The 22,275-nt window shown below is 40.1% G+C and overlaps 1 pseudogene; it reads right to left on the reverse strand.

Annotated features, from left to right (window-relative positions):
- Positions 1–21,479: 21,479 nt before the first annotated feature.
- Positions 21,480–21,619, reverse strand: LOC111970811 (5.8S ribosomal RNA; annotated as a pseudogene).
- Positions 21,620–22,275: the final 656 nt, after the last annotated feature.

Below are 22,275 nucleotides of genomic sequence, written 5' to 3' on the forward strand. Positions count from 1 at the left end.
TTAGCTTCAAATGTTGATAAGCTATTAGGCTATTTTTTCACATTATAAGCGCAGCAATGCACACATGGTAGTAGGCTATAAGCGCAAATGTTCCATTAGTGGAAAACACCATTATCAAAAGTGACCTCAAATGCATTTATGCATGTAATGCTTTTATTATAAAGGTGCATTTGTATGGTGAAAATTATCTTTCCCAAACTTGAAACTCACGCGCTGCTTATATATGCCAGTTAGGCTCTACACCCCTTGTAAAGCAGATTAATGTGCTTCATTTTAAGAAGTTATTTGGCCACTTTAGTTGTGATATATATACTGTATATAGTGGTGTAAAAAGTACCCAATTGTCATACTTGAGTAAAAGTTAAGATACCTTAACAGAAAATGACTCAAGTAAAAATAAGTCACCCAGTAAAATACTACTTGAGTAAAAGTCTAAAAGTATTTGATTTTAAATATACTTAAGTATCAAAAGTAAATGTAATTTAAGAAATATACTTAAGTATCAAAAGTAAAAGTATAAATAATTTCAAATTCCTTATATCAGGCAAACCAGAAGGCAAGCTGTTCTTGTTTTTGTAATTTATTGATAGTCAGGGTCACACTCCAAGACATACACACATCAGAGGCAGTAGGGATGAGCAGGGATGTTCTCTTGATAAGTGCGTGAATTGGACCATTTTCCTGTTCTGCTAAGCATCCAAAATGTAACGAGCACTAGTGTATAGAGTAAAAGGTACATTATTTTCTTTAAGAATGTAGTGAAGTAAAAGTAAAAACCGATGCCTCACAAGTCCTCAACTGGCAGCTTCATTAAATAGTACCTTCAAAACACCAGTCTCAACGAAGAGGTGACTCCGGGATGCTGGACTTCTAGGCAGAGTTGCAAAGAAAAAGCCATATCTCAGACTGACCAATAAAAATAAAACATTAAGATGGGCAAAAGAACTGGACAAAGGAACTCTGCCTAGAAGGCCAGCATCCCGGAGTTGCCTCTTCACTGTTGACGTTGAGACTGGTGTTTTGCGGGTACTATTTAATGAAGCTGCCAGTTGTGGACTTGTGAGGCGTCTGTTTCTCAAACTAGACACTCTAATGTACTTGTCCTCTTGCTCAGTTGTGCACCAGGGCCTCCCACTCCTCTTTCTATTCTGGTTAGAGCCAGTTTGCGCTGTTCTGTGAAGGGAGTAGTACAAAGCGCTGTAAAATATCTTCAGTTTCTTGGCAATTTCTCGCATGGGATAGCCTTAATGTCTCAGAACAAGAATAGACTGACGAGTTTCAGAAGAAAGGTCTTTGTTTCTGGCCATTTTGAGCCTATAATCGAACCCACAAATGCTGATGCTCAAGATACTCAACTAGTCTAAAGAAGGCCAGTTTTATTGCTTCTTTAATCAGAACAACAGTTTTCAGCTGTGCTAACATAATTGCAAAAGGGTTTTCTAATGATCAATTAGCCTTTTAAAATGATAAACTTGGATTAGCTAACACAACGTGCCATTGGAACACAGGAGTGGTGGTTGCTGATAATGGGGCTATGTACTCCTATGTAGATAATCAGCAGTTTCCAGCTACAATAGTCATTTACAACATTAACAATGTCTACACTGTATTTCTGATCAATTTTATGTTATTTTTATGGACATAAAATGTGTTTTTCTTTCAAAAACAAGGACATTTCTAAGTGACCCCAAACTTTTGAACAGTAGTATATCTGAGGGGGGTGTTGTTGTTGTGACCCACTTCTATGGTGATAGAGAAGTGAATAGCAGTGGTATAGTCTTCAACTTGTTTTTCCTTGGGCAAGAACAGAGTGTAGCGGGTACAATGACTAATTTACCTGACGCTTCAAATCAGAAAACATCCAATTTTAAACCAACATTTTTATTTTGTACACACCATTGGCTTAAATCCCATGCCTAGGGGCCTTAATTATATAGGCCTACCATGCAGCTCAAAGGCCTGCTGCCTGCATATCAGTCATGAGATCTACGTTATTCAATTCTCTCATAAATCCGCAATAAAGATCATTTGAGAAAGGTAAGTGATTTCCACTACTGTTTACCTAGCTGCATCAAAAATCATGCTCATCCAAGGAGAGTTCCGGAAATGACTAATGAGAGAGTTCAACACTTGCAAAAGTTGCTGAGTTGAATTTGACAGTGACACTGAAAGGGAATACCCCAATAATAATTATACTATAATAATCCCATGGGTGAGCTCTCTAATGTCGGTGTAAATTGTTGTCTGTCTGTGACCCTTATCGAGTGCCTAAACCCCAAAGCCCAGATTAAACCCACATACCAGTTTAAACCTTCTCAGCGATGACATCATTCTCTAGAGCTGCATTGGGGAAACCCCATGACTGAGAACACAGGGGCAGGCAGGTTCAGAAAGTATGTGTACAGGCTTAGTCTAGCTATGGGACTGCACCACTGCTGCAGTAAGATGTGCTTGAACGGAGTACCAAATTTGCTTATTATGATATTTACAAATGATATTTCTCTGAGAAATGCTCACAAAATGATGTTATTATCAAGATGCAGAACCAGCTAGATTTCAAACAGGAACAGCCAGGTCTCAGAACAGTATTCAATTTCAATGCACATTTGATTAGGATGAGAACCTGACTGATAAACAGTTAAACAAGACTAAAGGCGTAGTAGTAAATAACATTGTGGTAATGAATTTGAACTGCTTTCAATCACCCCCTCCTCAGATAAGATTCTCTCTCTCTCTCACACACACTGTTTTTACAGTTTTTCTCAATTGCTAAAACACCATTTCTGAAACCTTGCTCCATTTCCTGAAAATAATTAAACACAAAACCTCATCTTCAAGCACTATTTACATAACCTCTGACTCCTCTCGCAAAATGAAACAAATGATATACACTCTCAAGCAGTCAGTAAACAATACACCGAAAAATAGAAAACACATTGTTCAAAACATACAATTCTCAGGGAGAAGTACATTTTTTATTGTCTTTTGATGAACGAAAACATGTTCTATCATAGTAGCTCAAAATTTATCAGAAATTACTACTCTGCTTTGCAATTTTGTTTTTTGTTCTTCCTCCTCCTTGTACCCCTATTTTTTACAGTACTGTACCCTGCATCTCACAAACTTGTCCTTTGTCTCTGTGATACTGTAATTCTTGTTCTTTGTTGATATGAACCTGCAACCAGTCAAAGTCTATTGAGCAGTCAGTACTGTTAATAAATGAAATGCACAATGTTCAGGGCCATACAATTTGTCCATTGTACAGTATACAGCCTACAATGCACTGTACTAAAGTATACAATACTAAAAGGGACAAAAATCAAAGGAGTAAACATGTGATCAATGTGCTTCTTCTTGTCTTTGGGCTGGGTCAGGCCAGAGCACTTCGTCGACATCACAAGCAATATTGTCCCTCCTGAGGCAACGGGGGAAGAAGCCTTGTGTGCCGTATCCAGCCCTGATATGATTCCTCACCTATATCACCACAGGCTAAATCCATGGCTTGCAGCAGATTTACTCTGGTGTAGGGTTGTCTATCATACACTTTCCATCTCCAAGAGAAAAACTCCTCAATCAGATTCAGGAAAGGCGAGTATGGAGGGAGGTACAAGTTCATAAACTGCCCATTGATGTTAAACCATTCCCTTACCTGAGCAGCTCGGTGGAAACTGACATTGTCCCACACTATCACATAGACCTGCTGCTCAAATAAAATATCTCTTAGATTGGCAATAAATCTTAGAAGGTGCTGGGTGTTATATGGCCCGAGTGTAACATGGTGATGTAGAACACCATGGTTGCTGATAGCAGCACAGATTGTGACATTGCCACCTCATTGACCAGGGACTTCAACAATGGCCCGCTGTCCAATCATGTTTCGGCCTCTCCTTCTCCTCTTTGTTAGATTGAAGCCTGCTTCACCGACAAAGATGAACTCATGGGGTCTGTCCAAGGATTCCAAGTCAAATATTGTCTGTGTAGAAATACAATATACTGTATGTAGGATTTTGTAAGTTGTACAGAGACAGTGCTATACTGTAGAGTACAATTAGGCTTCTGATTCACATACATTGTATGTACTGAAGAGTAATGTCATTCACATAGTATGTGTTAGTACTGTAGACAATCTGGATTACAGTAAATGTTTCTGAATGTACACTTACTTGCAAATACTGAGCTCGCAGTTCTTTCACCCTTGGTGAGTTGCGCTCAAAAGGTACTCTGTATACTTGTTTCATTCGCATCCTGTTACGATGGAGGACACAGTCAATTGTGGAAATGCTCACACTGTCGATTCCCTGGAAGTGTGTGTTGTCTCGTATCACTCGTTCCTGGATTTCTCTGAGTCGTATTGCATTATCTTGAAGGACCATGCCAACTATAACGGCCTCTTGCTCCCGAGTGAATATAGCTGTCCTTCCACCTGCATGTGGTAGCCTTGCAATTCTACAAAAAGTAGTTGTGCAGTTACAAAACATATTCATGCAGTACAATACATACAGTGATTAACTTTACAAATGTCTATTGAAACAGTTGTGTATGGTGTAGTACAGTAAATTTGCAATTACAAAAATACAGTAGTATACTGTACCTGTTCTCTTCTCTGAATGTCCTTACTATGGTAGACACAGAAAATCGGCTCAAATTGGGTTGCACTCTAAGTCCTGCTTCCCTCATTGTCAGTCCATGGACAAGAACATGGTCTATAACTGTTGCTCGAATTTCATCAGATATTTCCACTCTTCGTTCCTCTTTCTTGCCCTCTTCCTCCTCGTYGCCCACCTCGCATACGCACTCGTCCTCTCACATTGTTTCTTCTATCCATTCTCAGACTTTCTCCTTCCCACCTTCAACAACCTGTTTGCTCTCTGAACTGACTTATATTGGTTGTGTCGCATCATTTGAAACAGGTTAAATCAATTTTGAGTGGTTGTGTTCAATCAATGACACGTGTTCTCTATTTGTATTTGATTGTTGCCACTTGTGTTTACCAGTATGGATGACATGTGCGTTAGAGTGCAGAATGTGTTTAGAGTTTTGCTGAAAAGTCTAAGTGAGATTTGCAAATTGTGTTTTACCATGTGAAATGGTTTAAGGTATTGACAACAGACTGCATAATTAGCTAAATGAGTCCAGGCAACTGAGAACTTTGTTCAGCCAATGGGTTTTAGTGTTTTAGCAATTGAGAAAAACTGTAAATGCCATAATCCTCACCTGGTCTATTTCCAGACGGCTCTGACTTTCAGCATCATTTATTTATTGCGCCTTGCTTGGTTCCAGCTAGGGTAGATAGAGTACAAGGAAATCCCAATCCACAGCCTCTGCAGTGCTTCTGGTGTCCGTAAATGCCCTTCTTCTCTACATAACTGACTCTGCTCTTCTCCTCTCTAACAGCTAGGAGATTCCAGTACAGTAGATTGTCCCTGTTTTTCTGCAGGACATCCAACAAATGGCTGATGTACACTAAATAACTTGTATTGTTTGCCAATGTAGCGGAGTTGATTTGAAATCACACTTTTGTGATGAGGTAGCCCTGTCTGAGACTTGTAAACCAGTAAGACAGTGGCTTGGTGTGTGAGAGGTCCTTGGTTCAAATCCTAACAGTTACACCAACATGCCTCACATACATTACATTCAGTACAAAGGAATTACAGTATGTTTGTGATTTTAGGGATGGTGGATGGTAGTGGCATGTCGTCAGATGCTTAGGGAAGGGGAGGAGGGAGGGAGGAAGGTGGAGTTGGTGTGAAAGAGCCCCAAATTATAAATATCATTTTGGGGTAGTGTGGGGGATGGGTGATTGGGGTAGGGGTGTAGGGTAGGGAGTCATTCTGGATGGCTGTACCACAGCCCCCCTGGAGAGTTGAACATTGAAAAAGTCTCTTGGATAATGAAGAGAAGAGATCTTAATGCCATTGTTCATATCTATTCAGTACATTTATTCTGTATTCTAGCTAGTGAAATCCATCGTACAATGGGAAAAAAATACAGAATATTATTTACATAATCTATTTGTACTTCAATTCTGTGCTTCCCTTTTAAAAAGTTAAAGCAGAGGCAATAAATAGTCATTATTTCATGTAATTTATGAAAGGGAATAATTTAAACCCTAGAGATCTATTGGAGAGGAAGCTGATGTGATGTCCATTGTCCATTTCCTCCATTTTGTCTGGTGTTTGTGTGTGTGTGGGTGTGTGTGATCATTAGAATGAATGAAATCTCCAACCAATGAAGGGGATTCCCAATTTTCATGTATGACCTCACCCACTGTCTACAAGTCAGGAACTCAGGAAGAGGTTTCATTCATAAAGTTACATGACGCACAGGTACATGCACACGCTTGATGACACACACAAACACACCCACACACTACACAAATGCACACACATATCCTAATTACCTCACCCACTGTCTACACTTCAGGATGGCATGATGCCACACACACACATTGCTTCCCCTGGGAGAAAGAGGAGGGTAAAGTCCAAGTGAGATCATTACCTGACAGACTACATATTCACTATCGAACATTTCATATTTCCATTTTATATCTGCATCCCGAAATGCACCCTATTCCCCATACAGTGCACTAATTTTGACCAGAGCCCTATGGGTGCTGGTCAAAAGTAGTTCACTATGTAGGGAATAGGGTGCCATTTGGGATGCAAACCGGTAACAATTTACACTGCTCATTGACATTCATAAATGGTCTAACTTAGTACGTCCTCATTGTGCTTTGAATTTGGTGTAGTGTTGAGTAGTAATATAGCACCAGTAGGCTAAAGGAAAAGGAATATTGTGTACAGAATTGTGATTACATCAGTTTGGCTCATTTTCTTTAGGACAATTTCCATTTATGAATCTCATTAACCATTAATGTTCATTATGTTAATCCAACATGTTGATCACACAGGTCTTTGATGTTGTAGAGATTGACAATCTCTGTGATTGTGCTTAGAAACTAGAAACTTCAGACTCTGGGTTGTAGGATGTACAGCTCGGGGAACTCAATGATCAAACAGCCAGCTCAGGCAGGCAGTGAGACAGGAGCTCTGGCAGGAAAGGGTTAATGACTATAAAAGAGCCTGGAGTGATACGATGCGTCTTTCTGAAAGTCACATGGCACATTGGCGGGAAGGGGAGTGTAATGGGGAGGATGGGAGGGGGAAAAGGAGGGTAATGGGGAGGAGAGGGGGTGTGGTCTTGGACCGTGTTGCTGTGGCAACATAATCCTGGGTGAGTTGGCAATCCAGTGCTGTGCGACGTCAGAGCGTAATATTAGATGCTGACTGTAGAGCTAGCTGCTGCTGTGGTTGTGGAGGAGCAGGAGAGTGAGTCACAGTGATACTTTGACCCCTGCATTCTAATGAAGGAGAGGAGMGCTACAGAGGATATATATCCCTATGAAGATAGTAGCTGTGTGGTGTATTTCCCATACATTTAAATGGATGGACCGGAGTGACTGTTTTGGATTGTTTTTCAACCTGCCATCGTCATGAAAAGGTTGACATTGTTTACCAAAACACACACACACACAAAGTCAGGTGTAGGGATCATTAAAAACATATTCTATGTAATGAATTAAAGCCCTCGGTTGCACCTCCTCCCAAACGCCCTTGAGCCCATTCTGTCAACAGCTGGTGTGGAGTAAAGGGTTAATGATTTGAAAGGCTATTGTGTGTGAAGGGTCCTCATGTCGTTTGATGAATGTGTGTGTGTGTATGTGCGTGTGTGTGGGGCGGGGGGGTCGTGTGAAGGGCCCTCATGTCGTTTGAATAATGAGTGCTGTGAGCTATAGTCTGTTTAGTTGCTAATGGTTCATTCACACTATAGAAAGGGACATCCCCACAAGCTGAGAACTAGGCTACACTCTAAAAGCTTCAGCATCTCAAGCCTCAATATGAAAAACATATTTCCTTTGTGAATGATCTATTAATAACCTTTATGAATAATCTATGATACTTTTCTTAACTATTATCATCTAATAATGAGGACAATGAGCAACAGCACAAGGTTTGGAGAGGATGTAGAATTGTCTTGGATGCTTAGAAAGACGTGCACATTATCTACAGTTTCTATGCGAGTAAAGTCATACCAATAAAAACATTTGTAAGTTGGACACGGTTGGATATTTTTGTGTCTAAAATTCATTATGCGAAAAATGGTGGTTGAAACGCCTTTATGCGCAAATGTTGATATAATAACCATCATATCGAAGTAAACTTGGAGTCACGTGATGACATGGTGTGTGGTCCTCCCACTACGACTCGGGAAACCATGCTGTTTATTAGGCTACAGATGAAATAAGTTATTATGACGTTCACAGGGTGTTGAAAGTGTATGGAGATGAGTTTGATGCTCCTTTCCAATAAATATAGAGTGTCTTATTCTGGTGACATAATGCTTGACTGCCTTTTGACAAATAAAATGCTCTCGCTCTTATCCATAATAATCTCATTATGTAGACTAGCCTACCCGCCCTGTATCTGTGAGCTGTTGGCTAGAGCGCACATGCCAAGACCAGAGTAGACACATTTGCTATTTACCATAATCGTTTCTGTGACAAAACTATCAGTAGAGTTGAAAATGCTATGGAAACACACTGAACTTTAAATTTTGTACATGCGAAAAAGCGAAAAAGTACACTTTGTGTGCACTACGATTGCCTACTGCAATCAATGACTATGAGTCGTGAGTTTTGGAAAGAAATAGGAGTGCTTTGGGGAATAATTGTACTTGGAGGCTAAAGGCTGTAAGAGCAGAATCTCTCTCAAGATATTTATGTCTGTCTGTAGAGACAGAGACAAATCATGGTATTTTTTTGTGGCTGGGTTTCGTGCCATGTCATGATGTCATATCTCTCAGAACATCTATGCAGAGAGGGAGAGAGAGAGAGAGAGACTATGTTCTTAGAGATATGACATTAAGAATGCTTCCTCACAACCCCCCCCCAAAAAAGGCCATGATTTGGGGGATTTTCACAAAATGTAATCCATAGAATAATCATTTGGATGATGGATTGTTCACATATATTTGACTCTTGCATCTAAAATTACAATTTTGGCATTACCCAGGCCTCCTTTAAGACTCCATAGTGCTACAAAAGCAAAAATTGGTGTCATATGAAGCCTAACCACTTGCTCTGTAATACAGTTGAAGTGGTAAATTTACATACAACTTAGCCAAATACATTTAAACTCAGTTTTTCGCAATTCCTGACATTTCATCCAAGTAAAAATTCCCTGTCTTAGGTCAGTTAGGATCACCACCTTATTTTAAGAATGTGAAATGTCAAAATAATAGTAGACAGAATGATTAATTTAAGCTTTTATTTCTTTCATCATATTCCCAGTGGGTCAGAAGTTTACATACACTCAATTAGTATTTGGTAGAATTGGCTTTAAATTGTTTAACTTGGGTCAAACGTTTTGGTTAGCCTTCCACAAGCTTCCCACAATAAGTTGGATTAATTTTGGCCCATTCCTCCTGACAGAGCTGGTGTAACTGAATCAGGTTTGTAGGCCTCCTTGCTCGCACTCTTTTTCAGTTCTGCCCACAATTTTTTTATGGGATTGAGGTCAGGGTTTGTGGCCACTCCAATACCTTGACTTTGTTGTCCTTGAGCCATTTTGCAACAACTTTATGAAGTATGCTTGGGGTCATTGCCAATTTGCGACCAAGCTTTAACTTCCTGACTGATGTCTTGAGATGTTGCTTCAATATATCCACAATTTTCCTGCCTCATGATGCCATCTATTTTGTGAAGTGCACCAGCCCCTCCTGCAGCAAAGCACCACCACAACATGATGCTGCCACCCCCGTGCTTCACGGTTGGGATGGTGTTCTTCAGCTTGCAAGCATTCCCCTTTTTCCTCCAAACATTACGATGGTCATTATGGCCAAAACAGTTCTATTTTTGTTTCATCAGACCAGAGGACATTTCTCCAAAAAGTATGAACTTTGTCCCCATGTCCAGTTGCAAACCGTAGTGGTTTTTTTAATGGCGGTTTTGGAGCAGTGGCTTCTTCCTTGCCAAGCGGCATTTCAGGTTATGTCGATTAAGGACTCGTTTTACTGTGGATATAGATATTTGTGTACCTGTTTCCTCCAGCATCTTCACAAGGTCCTTTGCTGTTGTTCTGGGATTGATTTGCTCTTTTCGCACCAAAGTACGTTCATCTCTAGGAGACAGAACGTGTCTCCTTCCTGAGCGGTATGACGGCTGCGTGGTCCCGTGGTGTTTATACTTGCGTACTATTGTTTGTACAGATGAACGTGGTACCTTCAGGCATTTGGAAATTGCTCCCAAGGATGAACCAGACTTGTGGAGGTCTACAATTTYTTTCTGAGGTCTTGGCTGATTTCTTTTGATTTTTCCATGTCAAGCAAAAAGACACTGAGTTTGAAGGTCAGCCTTGAAATACATCCACAGGTACACCTCCAATTGACTCAAATTATGTCAATTAGCCTATCATTAGCTTCTAAATCCATGACATCATTTTCTGGAATGTTCCAACCTGTTTAAAGGCACAGTCAACTTAGTGCATGTAAACTTCTGACCCACTGGAATTGTGATACAGTGAATTATAAGTGAAATAATCTGTCTGTAAACAATTGTTGGAAAAATTACTTGTGTCATGCACAAGGTAGATGCCCTAACCGACTCGCCAAAACTATAGTTTGTTAACAAGACATTTGTGGAGTAGTTGAAGAACGAGTTTTAATGACTCCAACCTAAGTGTATGTAAACTTCTGACTTCAACTGTATAAGCAGTATTTCAACCTCAGTAACCTAAAAATTAGAATTAAAAAATTATATTGAAAAATATAAGCATGAACACATTCTATGTAATGTTGAACATTGTTATGTTTGTCTCAATAACGTAGTTATATTGTAGTAAGATGAGAGAGAGTCATTACCACACGTAGACACCATTTTTAGCTCTGTCTTTACTGTAGGGAATATGGGGTAAAACAATAAAAGGATTTCAGAGCCACCAGGCGTACTGGCATAGTAATCCAGTTTAGCAATAACTATTGCATACATAACAAACATAATACTCTACGGGCATATCAAAGTTCCAGATCGGGATCTCTGCTACTTTTAGATGATACAAGTAAAAGGAGGGTTGTGATTGGTACATTGCCTACTATACCAATTTCTCTGTATAAAATGGGCCATAACTTTAAAACTAGCAGAGATCCCACTCTGGAACTTTGATATGCCTGTAGAGTATGTAATGTTTAACAATATATTGGAACATTTGCTAAATCTAAAAATGTTACATTTTCAATACTCAGATGTATATTTGTCAATATTCATTAAAAAAACACGTTATTGAAATCAAAATATTACTMATAACCAATCTACATCCTCACTCTGATAATGTTATCAAATGTTTCGTTTTATTGTTGGTTTATGTGATCATTCATTTTTTATATGGTCTGTGATAAAACAGTCTCACTTGCAGCACAACACTTTCCGTCTGACATTTCAACACGATTCCTGTTGCAATTGTTGAACATCATAAAATACACTGCAGTAAGTAGGCCTATTGTAGTGTCCAGTCTACTGCTGGGACACACAACATGTCCAATCCATGGTCCTGAAAAGTAGCTACAACATGAACGTTTTCTAAAGTGTTTCCCATGTAAGTCGAGTCAGACAACTAAATAAATAACTAAATGGATCAATGTTTACAATAACGCTGTGCTTCAGTACAACAACACCGGCCACTTGTAAAGTATAGGGCAAAGTGATTCAATATTCTAGCTACGTGCATAAAAAAGGCATTATCAAAAGCCAAGATGCCAAATTGAATATGATAAGGCAGGCTGATGGAAGCCAGGTGATGCGTTTCAAGTATTTAAAGGGCTAATGAGTGAAACCCTATAGCACTCAAGAAAATGGAACTCCCAATCGATAAATATTGATTTTATTACGCTGAGAGGGGGAAGGCCTAGTCTTGTCTTTGCTTGCCAACATAACGGCTACGTCCCAAATGCACCCTATTTCCTACATAGTTCACTACTTTTAACCAGGACCATGATATACGGCCGATGCAATGGGGCTTGAAAGGGGATATCGTGAGAAAAAACTCTTAGAAATAAAGATGCAAGTTGAAACCAAATAAGGTTCTTGATAGCGATGCCATAAGGGAACCATTTTTGGGTCTTTGAAGAACCATAAATGGGATGGTTCTATTAGGAAACCATACAAAAAAACAAAACCAGAAATGTTTCGGCCCTCCAGTACCAGAATATAATAGTCCTGCTGTAGGGTTTAAGACTTATTAGCATATTTCCCAGGGTGCCTTTCAAGTGAAGTTACCAGTACCACCCATGACTATGTTTGCTAGTGACAGAGACATGGTTGTAGCATTTATTCATATTCATCAAGTGAGATTCTGTGTGAATATGTAGTCATTAAAATTTTATTCTATAAGACAATACAATGCATATTTTATTAGGCCTTTTTGAGGGGTTAGTTTGAGTGTAGTACAGTGGCCTGCAACTCATAGTTGCAGGCTACATCTGGCCTGCATGTCACATAATGCTGGCTTGTTGTCAGGTGATGGGTGTAGCTGGTGCATCAAGTCAGGCGCAGAGATGAGTGAACAACGCACTTTAATAAAGGCAATAGCACAAAGTAACAATCCCAATGTGCGAACAAATAATGGTTGCCACAAAACACAGGTAAAACACCCCGGAAAGAACCAGCCGGAAACGTACCGACCTAACAATAAACAATCACCCACAGAGACATGGGGGAAACAGAGGGTTAAATACACAACACATAATGAGGGAGAACCAGGTGTGTGGGAAAACAAGACAACACAAATGGAAAATGAAAAATGATTCAGCGATGGCTAGAAGACCGGCGACGTCGACCGCCGAACACCGCCCGAACAAGGAGAGGCATCGACTTCGGTAGAAGTCGTGACACTTGTAAAGTGATGTGTAATTCGTATTGGAATGCAGCCAGAACAAAGCGGAGAATTCCAACGTTTTGAATTTTTATTCACCCGCAACGTGCATTCAGTATAACTGCCAGGGTTGGGATGAAAAGATGTGACTACCTTAAACATCTAAACTGGAACAACCACTTCAGTAACTGGTGCAATAAATGCAAGTAATAAAATTTTTTTTTTTTTTTTTTGTTATTTATATTTGAGTACCAAATTATTCATGAATCAATCATGCAACAAAAAAAATCTCAGTGGCAGACCGAGAGTATTGAATTTCAACAATCCGTCTGTAGGCCTACATAAGCACAAAGCAACTAGGCTAGGCTACTTTTTTTGCTGCTCTGACTGACTGACTGTCATTTTAACCTTTCAGTGATACCCATACTACTATAAATCATAGTTTTACATTGCAGCTACCATCACAAATAGCACCGAAGCAGCCAGAATAATTACAGAGAGCAACGTGAAATACCTAAATACTCATCATAAAACATTTATGAAAAATACATGGTGTACAGCAAATGAAAAATAAACATCTTGTGAATCCAGCCAATATTTCCGATTTTTTTTAAGTGTGTGGTTTTTTAAGTGTTTTACAGCGAAAACACAATATATATTTCTATTAGCTCACTACAGTAGCCAAACACACAACGCAATTTACTCCCAACAAAAATAGCTTGCACAAAACCGACAAAATAGAGATAAAATTAATCACTAACCTTGAACAAATTCATCAGATGACAGTCTTATAACATCAGGTTATACAATACACTTATGTTTTGTTCGAAAATTTGCATATTCAGAGCTACAAATCCTGATTATACATTGTGAATACGTAGCATCGATTCACCAGAATCTCCAGAGATATTTTGGACACTCACCTAATCTGACCAAAGAACTCATCATAAACTTTACATAAAAATACTTGTTGTATGGCAAATGAAAGATACACTGGTTCTTAATGCAACCGCCGTGTTAGATTTAAAAAAAATAACTTTACCATAACAGACAGCGCTCGCCAAAACGGCAGAGAATARGAATCAACATTTTCCACAGAAATACGAAATATCATAAATTGTTCTTACTTTTGCTGAGCTTCCATCAGAATCTTGTACAAGGAGTCCTTGGTCCAGAATAAATCGTTGTTTGGTTTTAGAATGTCCTTTTCTTCTCTCGAATTCGCGCCACAATGCTAGCCAATGTTGATAACGTTCCCATTTTCTCTCGACGCAAAGAACGGAAAACTCCAAAAGTCCCAATAAACGTTGAATAATCTGATAAAACTCGGTTGAAAAAACCTACTTTACGATGTTATTATCACATGTATCAAATAAAATCAGAGCCGGAGATAATCGCCGTGTAAAACGAACGCTTAGCAGAAGACAATATCGAGGTGCTTCACGCGCCTTGGTAGACAAAGGAAATTCCTGACCTGCCACTCCAAAAGCTCTTGTTCGACCTCAGATCAAGCTAGACACCCCATTCCACCTTCCACTGCCTGTTGACATCTAGTGGAAGGCGTATGAAGTGCATGTATATCGATAAATATAAGCCAGTTGAATAGGCAAGCCCTGAAACAGAGCCCCATTTTAAGAATTTTCACTTCCTGTCTGGAAGTTTGCTGCCAAATGAGTTCTGTTTTACTCACAGATACAATTCAAACAGTTTTAGAAACTTGAGTGTTTTCTATCCAATAGTAATAAGAATATGCATATTGTATGATCTAGAATAGAGTACGAGGCCGTTTAAATTGGGCAAGATTTTTCCCAAAGTGAAAATAGCGCCCCCCTATTGACAAGAAGTTTTTAACCACCAGTTGAGGTCTAAATAGAAATTGTCAAAACTGCTTCATAGCATTTCATAGAGATTAAAACATTATGAGAAAAGTACACTATACATCATTCTATATCAGGCGGTGTGAAAAGAAGGCCAGGAAAATCGGCAAAGACCCCAACCACCCGAGCCAAAGATTATTTTCTCTGCTGCTGCACGGCAAGAGGTACCGGTGCATCAAGTCTGACACCAACAGGCTATTGAACAGCTTTTATCCCCAGGCTATATGACTGATACTTAATAGTTAACAAAATAGCTACATGAACCGTTTACCTTGTGTCTTTATAGACCTTTTATTTCAATCTCTACGCACACTCACAGGACCCTACACACCCATGCACTGTCACCCAAACACACACACACAAACACTCACTCCATATGCACATGCATTTATACTTACTCTACACACACCGTTTATAAATACAGTGCATTCAGAAAGTATTCAGACCCCTTGACTTTTTCCACATTTTGTTACGTCATCAATCTTCAAATAAGATACCCCATAATGACAAAGCAACAATAGGCTTTTAGACATTTGTATTACAAATAAAAACTGATATATCAGTATTCAGACCCTTTACTCAGTACTTTGTTGAAGCGCCTTTGGCAGCGATTACAGCCTYGAGTCTTCATGCGTATGACGCTACAAGCTTGGCGCACCTGTTTTTGGGGAGTTTCTCCCATTCTTCTCTGCAAATCCTCTCAAGCTCTGCCAGGTTGGATGGGGAGCGTCGCTGCACAGCTATTTTCAGGTCTCTCCAGAGATGTTTGATCGGGTTCAAGTCCGGGCTCTGGCTGGGCCACTCAAGGACATCCAGAGACTTGTCCAGAAGTCACTCATGTGTTATCTGGGTTTGTTGTCCTGTTGGAAGGTGAACCGTCGCCCCAGTCCGAGGTCCTGAGTGCTCTGGAGCAGGCTTTCATCAAGGCTCTCTCTGTACTTTGCTCCGTTCATCTTTCCCTTGATCCCAGTCCCTGCCGCTGAAAAAAATCCGTTGTAGTTCCTAGACGTTTCCACTTCACAATAACAGCGGGCATAAATTTGACAAACTGACTTGTTATCAACAAAAAAATGAATCACTGAGCTCTTCAGTATGGGCCATTCTACTGCCAATATTTGTCTATGGAGATTGCATGCCTGTGTGCTCATTGTTATACACCTGTCAACGGGTGTGGCTGAAATAGCCATGTTATCACTATAAACAAGGAGGACCTGAATGAGAGAGTTGGGGGGGGAGCTGTACCTTCTCCTTGGTGCTGAAATAGGCTGATTTTTCTGATAGCTACTTTGCTGAGGGAAAATGTACTTGCTAAGATTGTGATATGTCGTTGTCTCACCTAGCTATCTTAAGATGAATGCAACAATGTTAAGTCGCTCTGGATAATAATGTCTGCTAAATGACTCAAATGTGTGTAGAATAACAGAATGCATGCATTTAATTGAAGTGACGCGATGACATGCACACTCCACTAGGTGGGAACCTTTCACTAGAAGAAGAATATGCCAAAATCATGATTAATGATCCTTTAATAATAATCAGGAACAATAGATGCCCATAATTCTCTCTTTCTCTCCCTCTTTCTTTCTCATACAGCCCAAAATGCTTTATTTATATGACTCATAACTTCCCTGACTCAGAGGGGAAGAACCACCAATGTCATCTTTAATATTGAATTTTAGCTTGGTTGGAACTGCTGGTCCACTAGTTGGTAGCCTAATGCTGAGCTGATAGTTCACTGAGGCTTATACAGCTGCTGTGTCTGAAATGGAACCCTATTCCCCATATGGGGCACTACTTTTAACCAGGGCCATTAGGGCAGTTGTGCATGTGCTGTTCTATGAATTGGGGTCAATTCAGGAAGTACACAGCAATTCCAATTATCTGCTATGGTTTTCATTGAGGGATATGTGGAATTGGAATTTGGTTTACTTATCTTTTTTATAATATTTTATTTTTCCATTTTTTCCCCCACACCAAATTCAAACATACACATAAGAGCAACATCTTACAGATGCAAACAAACAGCAACTACATTTCCTCTCTGCCCGGACCCGCATGCTCATACCTCCACTCCTAGTGCCTGCATTATTGTTTGCCACATGGCCTTAAATTGTACCAATTTGCTTTTCAGTGTTGCCCATGCTATTTCAATATTTAAATAATACATCATTCGATTTTTCCATTGTGTTAATGATGGCAGATTAATTGATTTCCAAGTTTTTAATATATGTTTTTTTAAGATGAGTGATGAGAAAAGAATCATTGGTTCTCACCTCACCCCCATATGCCATGTCTTGAAATATGAGACAAAGCAGTGGAGCCATGGCATGAAATATGAGACAAAGCAGTGGAGCCATGGCATGAAATATAAGTAGGTTTACATTGTAATACTTCTGACAGCTTACTTTCTAGCTCTGCCCACAAATTCCGGACTTTATAGCATTCCCAGAAAGCATGGATTATTGAGTCATTATTCGTTTTAAACTTAAGACATGACTCCACTGTTTTGTCTCTTGTACATTAAACTTAATACATTACTTTATACATTTTAATTAACTGTAACATCATTAGTTATGTTCCAACATTCCCTCCATTTTGTGCCAATATCAGTTCTTTTAAAATTTGGTTCCAATAGTTGTATTTTTTCTATGAGATTGTCAGTTGTATAGGCTCTCTGCAAAGTTTTGTATATCTTATCTATCATGAATATCCTTTTCTGACTCAAATAGGATTCCCTCGAGTTTGCTCTGATGCCCAAAATATTTCAAATCTACATTGTGATATAACATTTTTAAGTTGGGTATATATATATACATTTAAAAATATCTACATTGGTCAACAACAACAAAAAAAACGTTTTTTTTTTAAAGCCGTCAAGGAAATAAATGTATTTCCTATTATCAAGTCATTTCCTGAATCTATGCCTTTAGTTTCCCATGTGGGCCAATTTATCTATGAATTCTGAAAAGCCATCCAAGGATTGTTCCATAAGTTTGTGTTTCTAGAGTGATATTGGTTCTTGTAAAAACGTTCTTAGCGTTATCCTTTAAAAATAGACACGTGGAAAGATTCTGGGAATGAGCATTTGGTTTACTTTCTGCATTGACAAATGTTTTTTTTATGGAATTGACCCCAACCCAATGCTGAAGCTTACTCTCTTTGAACATGTAGACATACAACTCATATGTAAAGGAATTACAAAAGTCAGAAGTAGCGATAAAATTAATCACTTACCTTTGATGATCTTCATATGTTTGCAGTCACAAGAGTCCATGTTACACAATGTTAATTTTGTTCGATAAAGTCCCTCTTTATGTCCCAAAAACTCTGTTTTGTTGGCGCGTTTTGTTCAGTAATTCACTGGCTCRAAGGCGGTCATAACATGCAGACGAAAACATCCTAATAGTACCTGTAAAGTTCGTCGAAACATGTCAAACGATGTTTATAATTAATCCTCAGGTTGTCTATTGTCTAAATAATGGATAATATTTCAACCRGACAATAGCGTCTTCAATAGAAAAGAAAACAACGAACGGCGCGCAATCGGTCACGCGCTCAAAACAGCTCTGGTTCATTTAGAGTCCACTGAAAGAATGTTCTCATTCTTYCTCGTTTTTCAGAATACAAGCCTGAAACAATGTCTAAAGACTGTTGACATCTGTTGGAAGCCATAGGAACTGCAATTCGGGTCCTATCAAAATACATACTGTATAGGCATTCAATAGAAAAGTACCCACATCAGAAATATACCACTTCCTGGATGGATTTTCCTAGTTTTTGCCTGCACTTGAGTTCTGTTATACACAGACATTATTTTAACAGTTTTGAAACTTAGAGTGTTTTCTATCCAATACTACCATTCTATGCATACCTAGCTTCTGGGCCTGAGTAACATGCAGTTTACATTGGGCACCTCATTCATCCAAAATTCAAAATACTGCCCCCTACCCAAGAGAGGTAAAAATGGCATCACCATAGTCTCTAGGCCATGCCGAGTTCAATTGAGATGCCCTGCTTGACCGTAGCTTGCTCTGAGCGCAGCAACACGTGAAAGAAAAGTAGCCCAAAATGAAGCCTGCCCTAAATTTCAGTGCTTTTGGGTGACAGCGGCAGAACCGTTAGGGTTAGAAGCACAATTCAACCTCAGGAACGTTCTAAGGTCCTCTCGATCTGTGCAAGCCTAACCTTGACCATGGGCATTAACCCTTAACAGTGAAAACAGGGTGTTAACATCAAACATTTTGCAATGACTTCTCTCCCATAAGACTACATTACCTGCTCCCCTAAATTCAACCTGAAGCTTTTTTTCTATGAGATTGTCAGTTGTATAGGCTCTCTGCAAAGTTTTGTATATTCTTATCTATCATGAATATCCTTTTCTGACTCAAATAGGATTCCCTCGAGTTTGCTCTGATGCCCAAAATATTTCAAATCTACATTGTGATATAACATTTAAGTTGGGTATATATATACATTTAAAAATATCTACATTGGTCAACAACAAAAAAAAAAACGTTTTTTTTAAAGCCGTCAGAAAATAAATGTATTTCCTATTATCAAGTCATTTCCTGAATCTATGCCTTTAGTTTCCCATGTGGGCCAATTTATCTAGAATTCTGAAAAGCCATCCAAGGATTGTTCCATAAGTTGTGTTTCTAGAGTGATATTGGTTCTTGTAAAAACGTTCTTAGCGTTATCCTTTTAAAATAGACACGTAGAAGATTCTGGGAATGAGCATTTGGTTTACTTTCTGCATTGACAAATGTTTTTTTTATGGAATTGACCCCAACCCAATCTGAAGCTTACTCTCTTTGAACATGTAGACATACAACTCATATGTAAAGGAATTACAAAAGTCAGAAGTAGCGATAAAATTAATCACTTACCTTTGATGATCTTCATATGTTTGCAGTCACAAGAGTCCATGTTACACAATGTTAATTTTGTTCGATAAAGTCCCTCTTTATGTCCAAAAACTCTGTTTTGTTGGCGCGTTTTGTTCAGTAATTCACTGGCTCAAAGGCGGTCATAACATGCAGACGAAAACATCCTAATAGTACCTGTAAAGTTCGTCAAACATGTCAAACGATGTTTATAATTAATCCTCAGGTTGTCTATTGTCTAAATAATGGATAATATTTCAACCGGACAATAGCGTCTTCAATAGAAAAGAAAACAACGAACGGCGCGCAATCGGTCACGCGCTCAAAACAGCTCTGGTTCATTTAGAGTCCACTGAAAGAATGTTCTCATTCTTTCTCGTTTTTCAGAATACAAGCTGAAACAATGTCTAAAGACTGTTGACATCTGTTGGAAGCCATAGGAACTGCAATTCGGGTCCTATCAAAATACATACTGTATAGGCATTCAATAGAAAAGTACCCACATCAGAAATATACCACTTCCTGGATGGATTTTCCTTAGGTTTTTGCCTGCCACTTGAGTTCTTTATACACAGACATTATTTTAACAGTTTGGAAACTTTAGAGTGTTTTCTATCCAATACTACCATTCATATGCATATCCTAGCTTCTGGGCCTGAGTAACATGCAGTTTACATTGGGCACCTCATTCATCCAAAATTCAAAAACTGCCCCCTACCCAAGAGAGGTAAAAATGGCATCAACATAGTCTCTAGGCCATGCTGAGTTCAATGAGATGCCCTGCTTGACCTAGCTTGCTCTGAGCGCAGCAACAGTGAAAAAAAGTAGGCCCAAAATGAAGCCTGGCCCTAAATTTCAGGTGCTTTTGGGTGACAGCGGCAGAACCGTTAGGGTTAGAAGCACAATTCAACCTCAGGAACGTTCCTAAGTCCTCTCGATCTGTGCAAGCCTAACCTTGACCATGGGCATTAACCCTTAACAGTGAAAACAGGTGTTAACATCAACATTTTGCAATGACTTCTCTCCCCATAAGACTACATTACCTGCTCCCTAAATTCAACCTGAAGCTTATGTGGGTTATGAATGCCTTATGAACCTGTCTTCAATGACCATTCATCAGCCTCTATGAGGTCTATCTGTGTTGATTCTAAGCTTCCTGGAGCACCGAGTGGTTAAATTCACCCTTTAAGGTGTTTTGATATACCTAACCTGCAGTTGTGAACACTGCATTCAACCCTGTGTAAATCAGTAATTTCTTAACGTAAAGACTTTAAACTCAAGATTCTGTAAAATCCTACCCCAATGAGGATATGTGTTTACTTTCAGCTTCCTGTGCCAACCGGAGGTGCCTTAAATTGGGGTCATAGGGGCAACCTCATGAACTGTAAAATCAGTCATTTTTGTTACGAGTCTAGTTGATAGGTAATCGACTAGCCTGACTGTTCCCGAACTCCGCGTTGAGATTTGTTACAATGCATGAAGAAGGCATTGAACTTGACATTGGAGTCTGTATTTATTCCTTATCCAACATATCATACTGAAACATGGTATCAGATGGCTCGAAAACCACACGTTTGTATTTTTGTCTCTAAGTACGCGGCCCAAACCTAACGCTACCCCGAGAACCCAACGCGTACGGGGGCAGCACGAAGACGAGTCCACCGGAGCCGCGCCGACCATGCGGGGACGTGGGCGCCTCCCGCGAGGCGGGAAGGGAGCGGGCACCACGGGCGCCGCACGGTGGCGGCCTGCGACTGCCCAGCCGCGGAAACCCGGAGGTTCCGATTGATGCAAAGCGACCCTCAGAACAGCAGCGAACCTGGAGCCGCAAATGCGTTCGAAGTGTCGATGATCAATGTGTTCTGCAATTCACATTAGTTCTCGCAGCCTGCGTTCTTCATCGACGCACGAGCCGAGTGATCCACCGCTAAGAGTTGTACTCTTTTTTTTTGTACCAGAGGCTAGTTGCTAGACGGAGTTGGGAGTTGCCCTCCTTTCCCCCGCCCGACTTCGCCAGAGGAGACATAGTTCAAGACAAGTGGTTGGTTGGGGCCTCCGCCCGCCGAAGCGCCGTGAGGGCTGGGGAGACATTAAACCCGCTGAATGGGTTCCCCGGCCCGCGAGGATACTGGCGATACTCAAGCCGCTTATAAATGGGTTACATTTCGGGAAGTCCCGGTTCACCGGACACCCCCAGTCCCCTTCGGTAGCGGCCGACTTCCCCATACAGTGGCCGTGGCTAAGGGGAAAGGGATGGAGCTCGGGGCAACCCTTAGGCAAAAAGAATAGCGGGGAAGGCTAGACCAGACACCCGCCGAGGGAAGGAGAGGCGGGGCGTGAGCCCCCATACCCTACCCACCCACAGCAGATTTGGTTCTGGAGCACAGCCCCATGCCGGCGGCTGGCAACCCTTAATGATCCTTCCGCAGGTTCACTACGGAAACCTTGTTACGACTTTTACTTCCTCTAGATAGTCAAGTTTGATCGTCTTCTCGGCAGCTCCACCTGGGCCGGCCGATCCGAGGACCTCACTAAACCATCCAATCGTGAGTAGCGACGCGGTGTGTACAAAGGGAGACTTATCAACCGAGC

This window comes from Salvelinus sp. IW2-2015, linkage group LG11 (genome assembly GCF_002910315.2).
Source record: "Salvelinus sp. IW2-2015 linkage group LG11, ASM291031v2, whole genome shotgun sequence".
Taxonomy (NCBI): Eukaryota; Metazoa; Chordata; class Actinopteri; order Salmoniformes; family Salmonidae; genus Salvelinus; species Salvelinus sp. IW2-2015.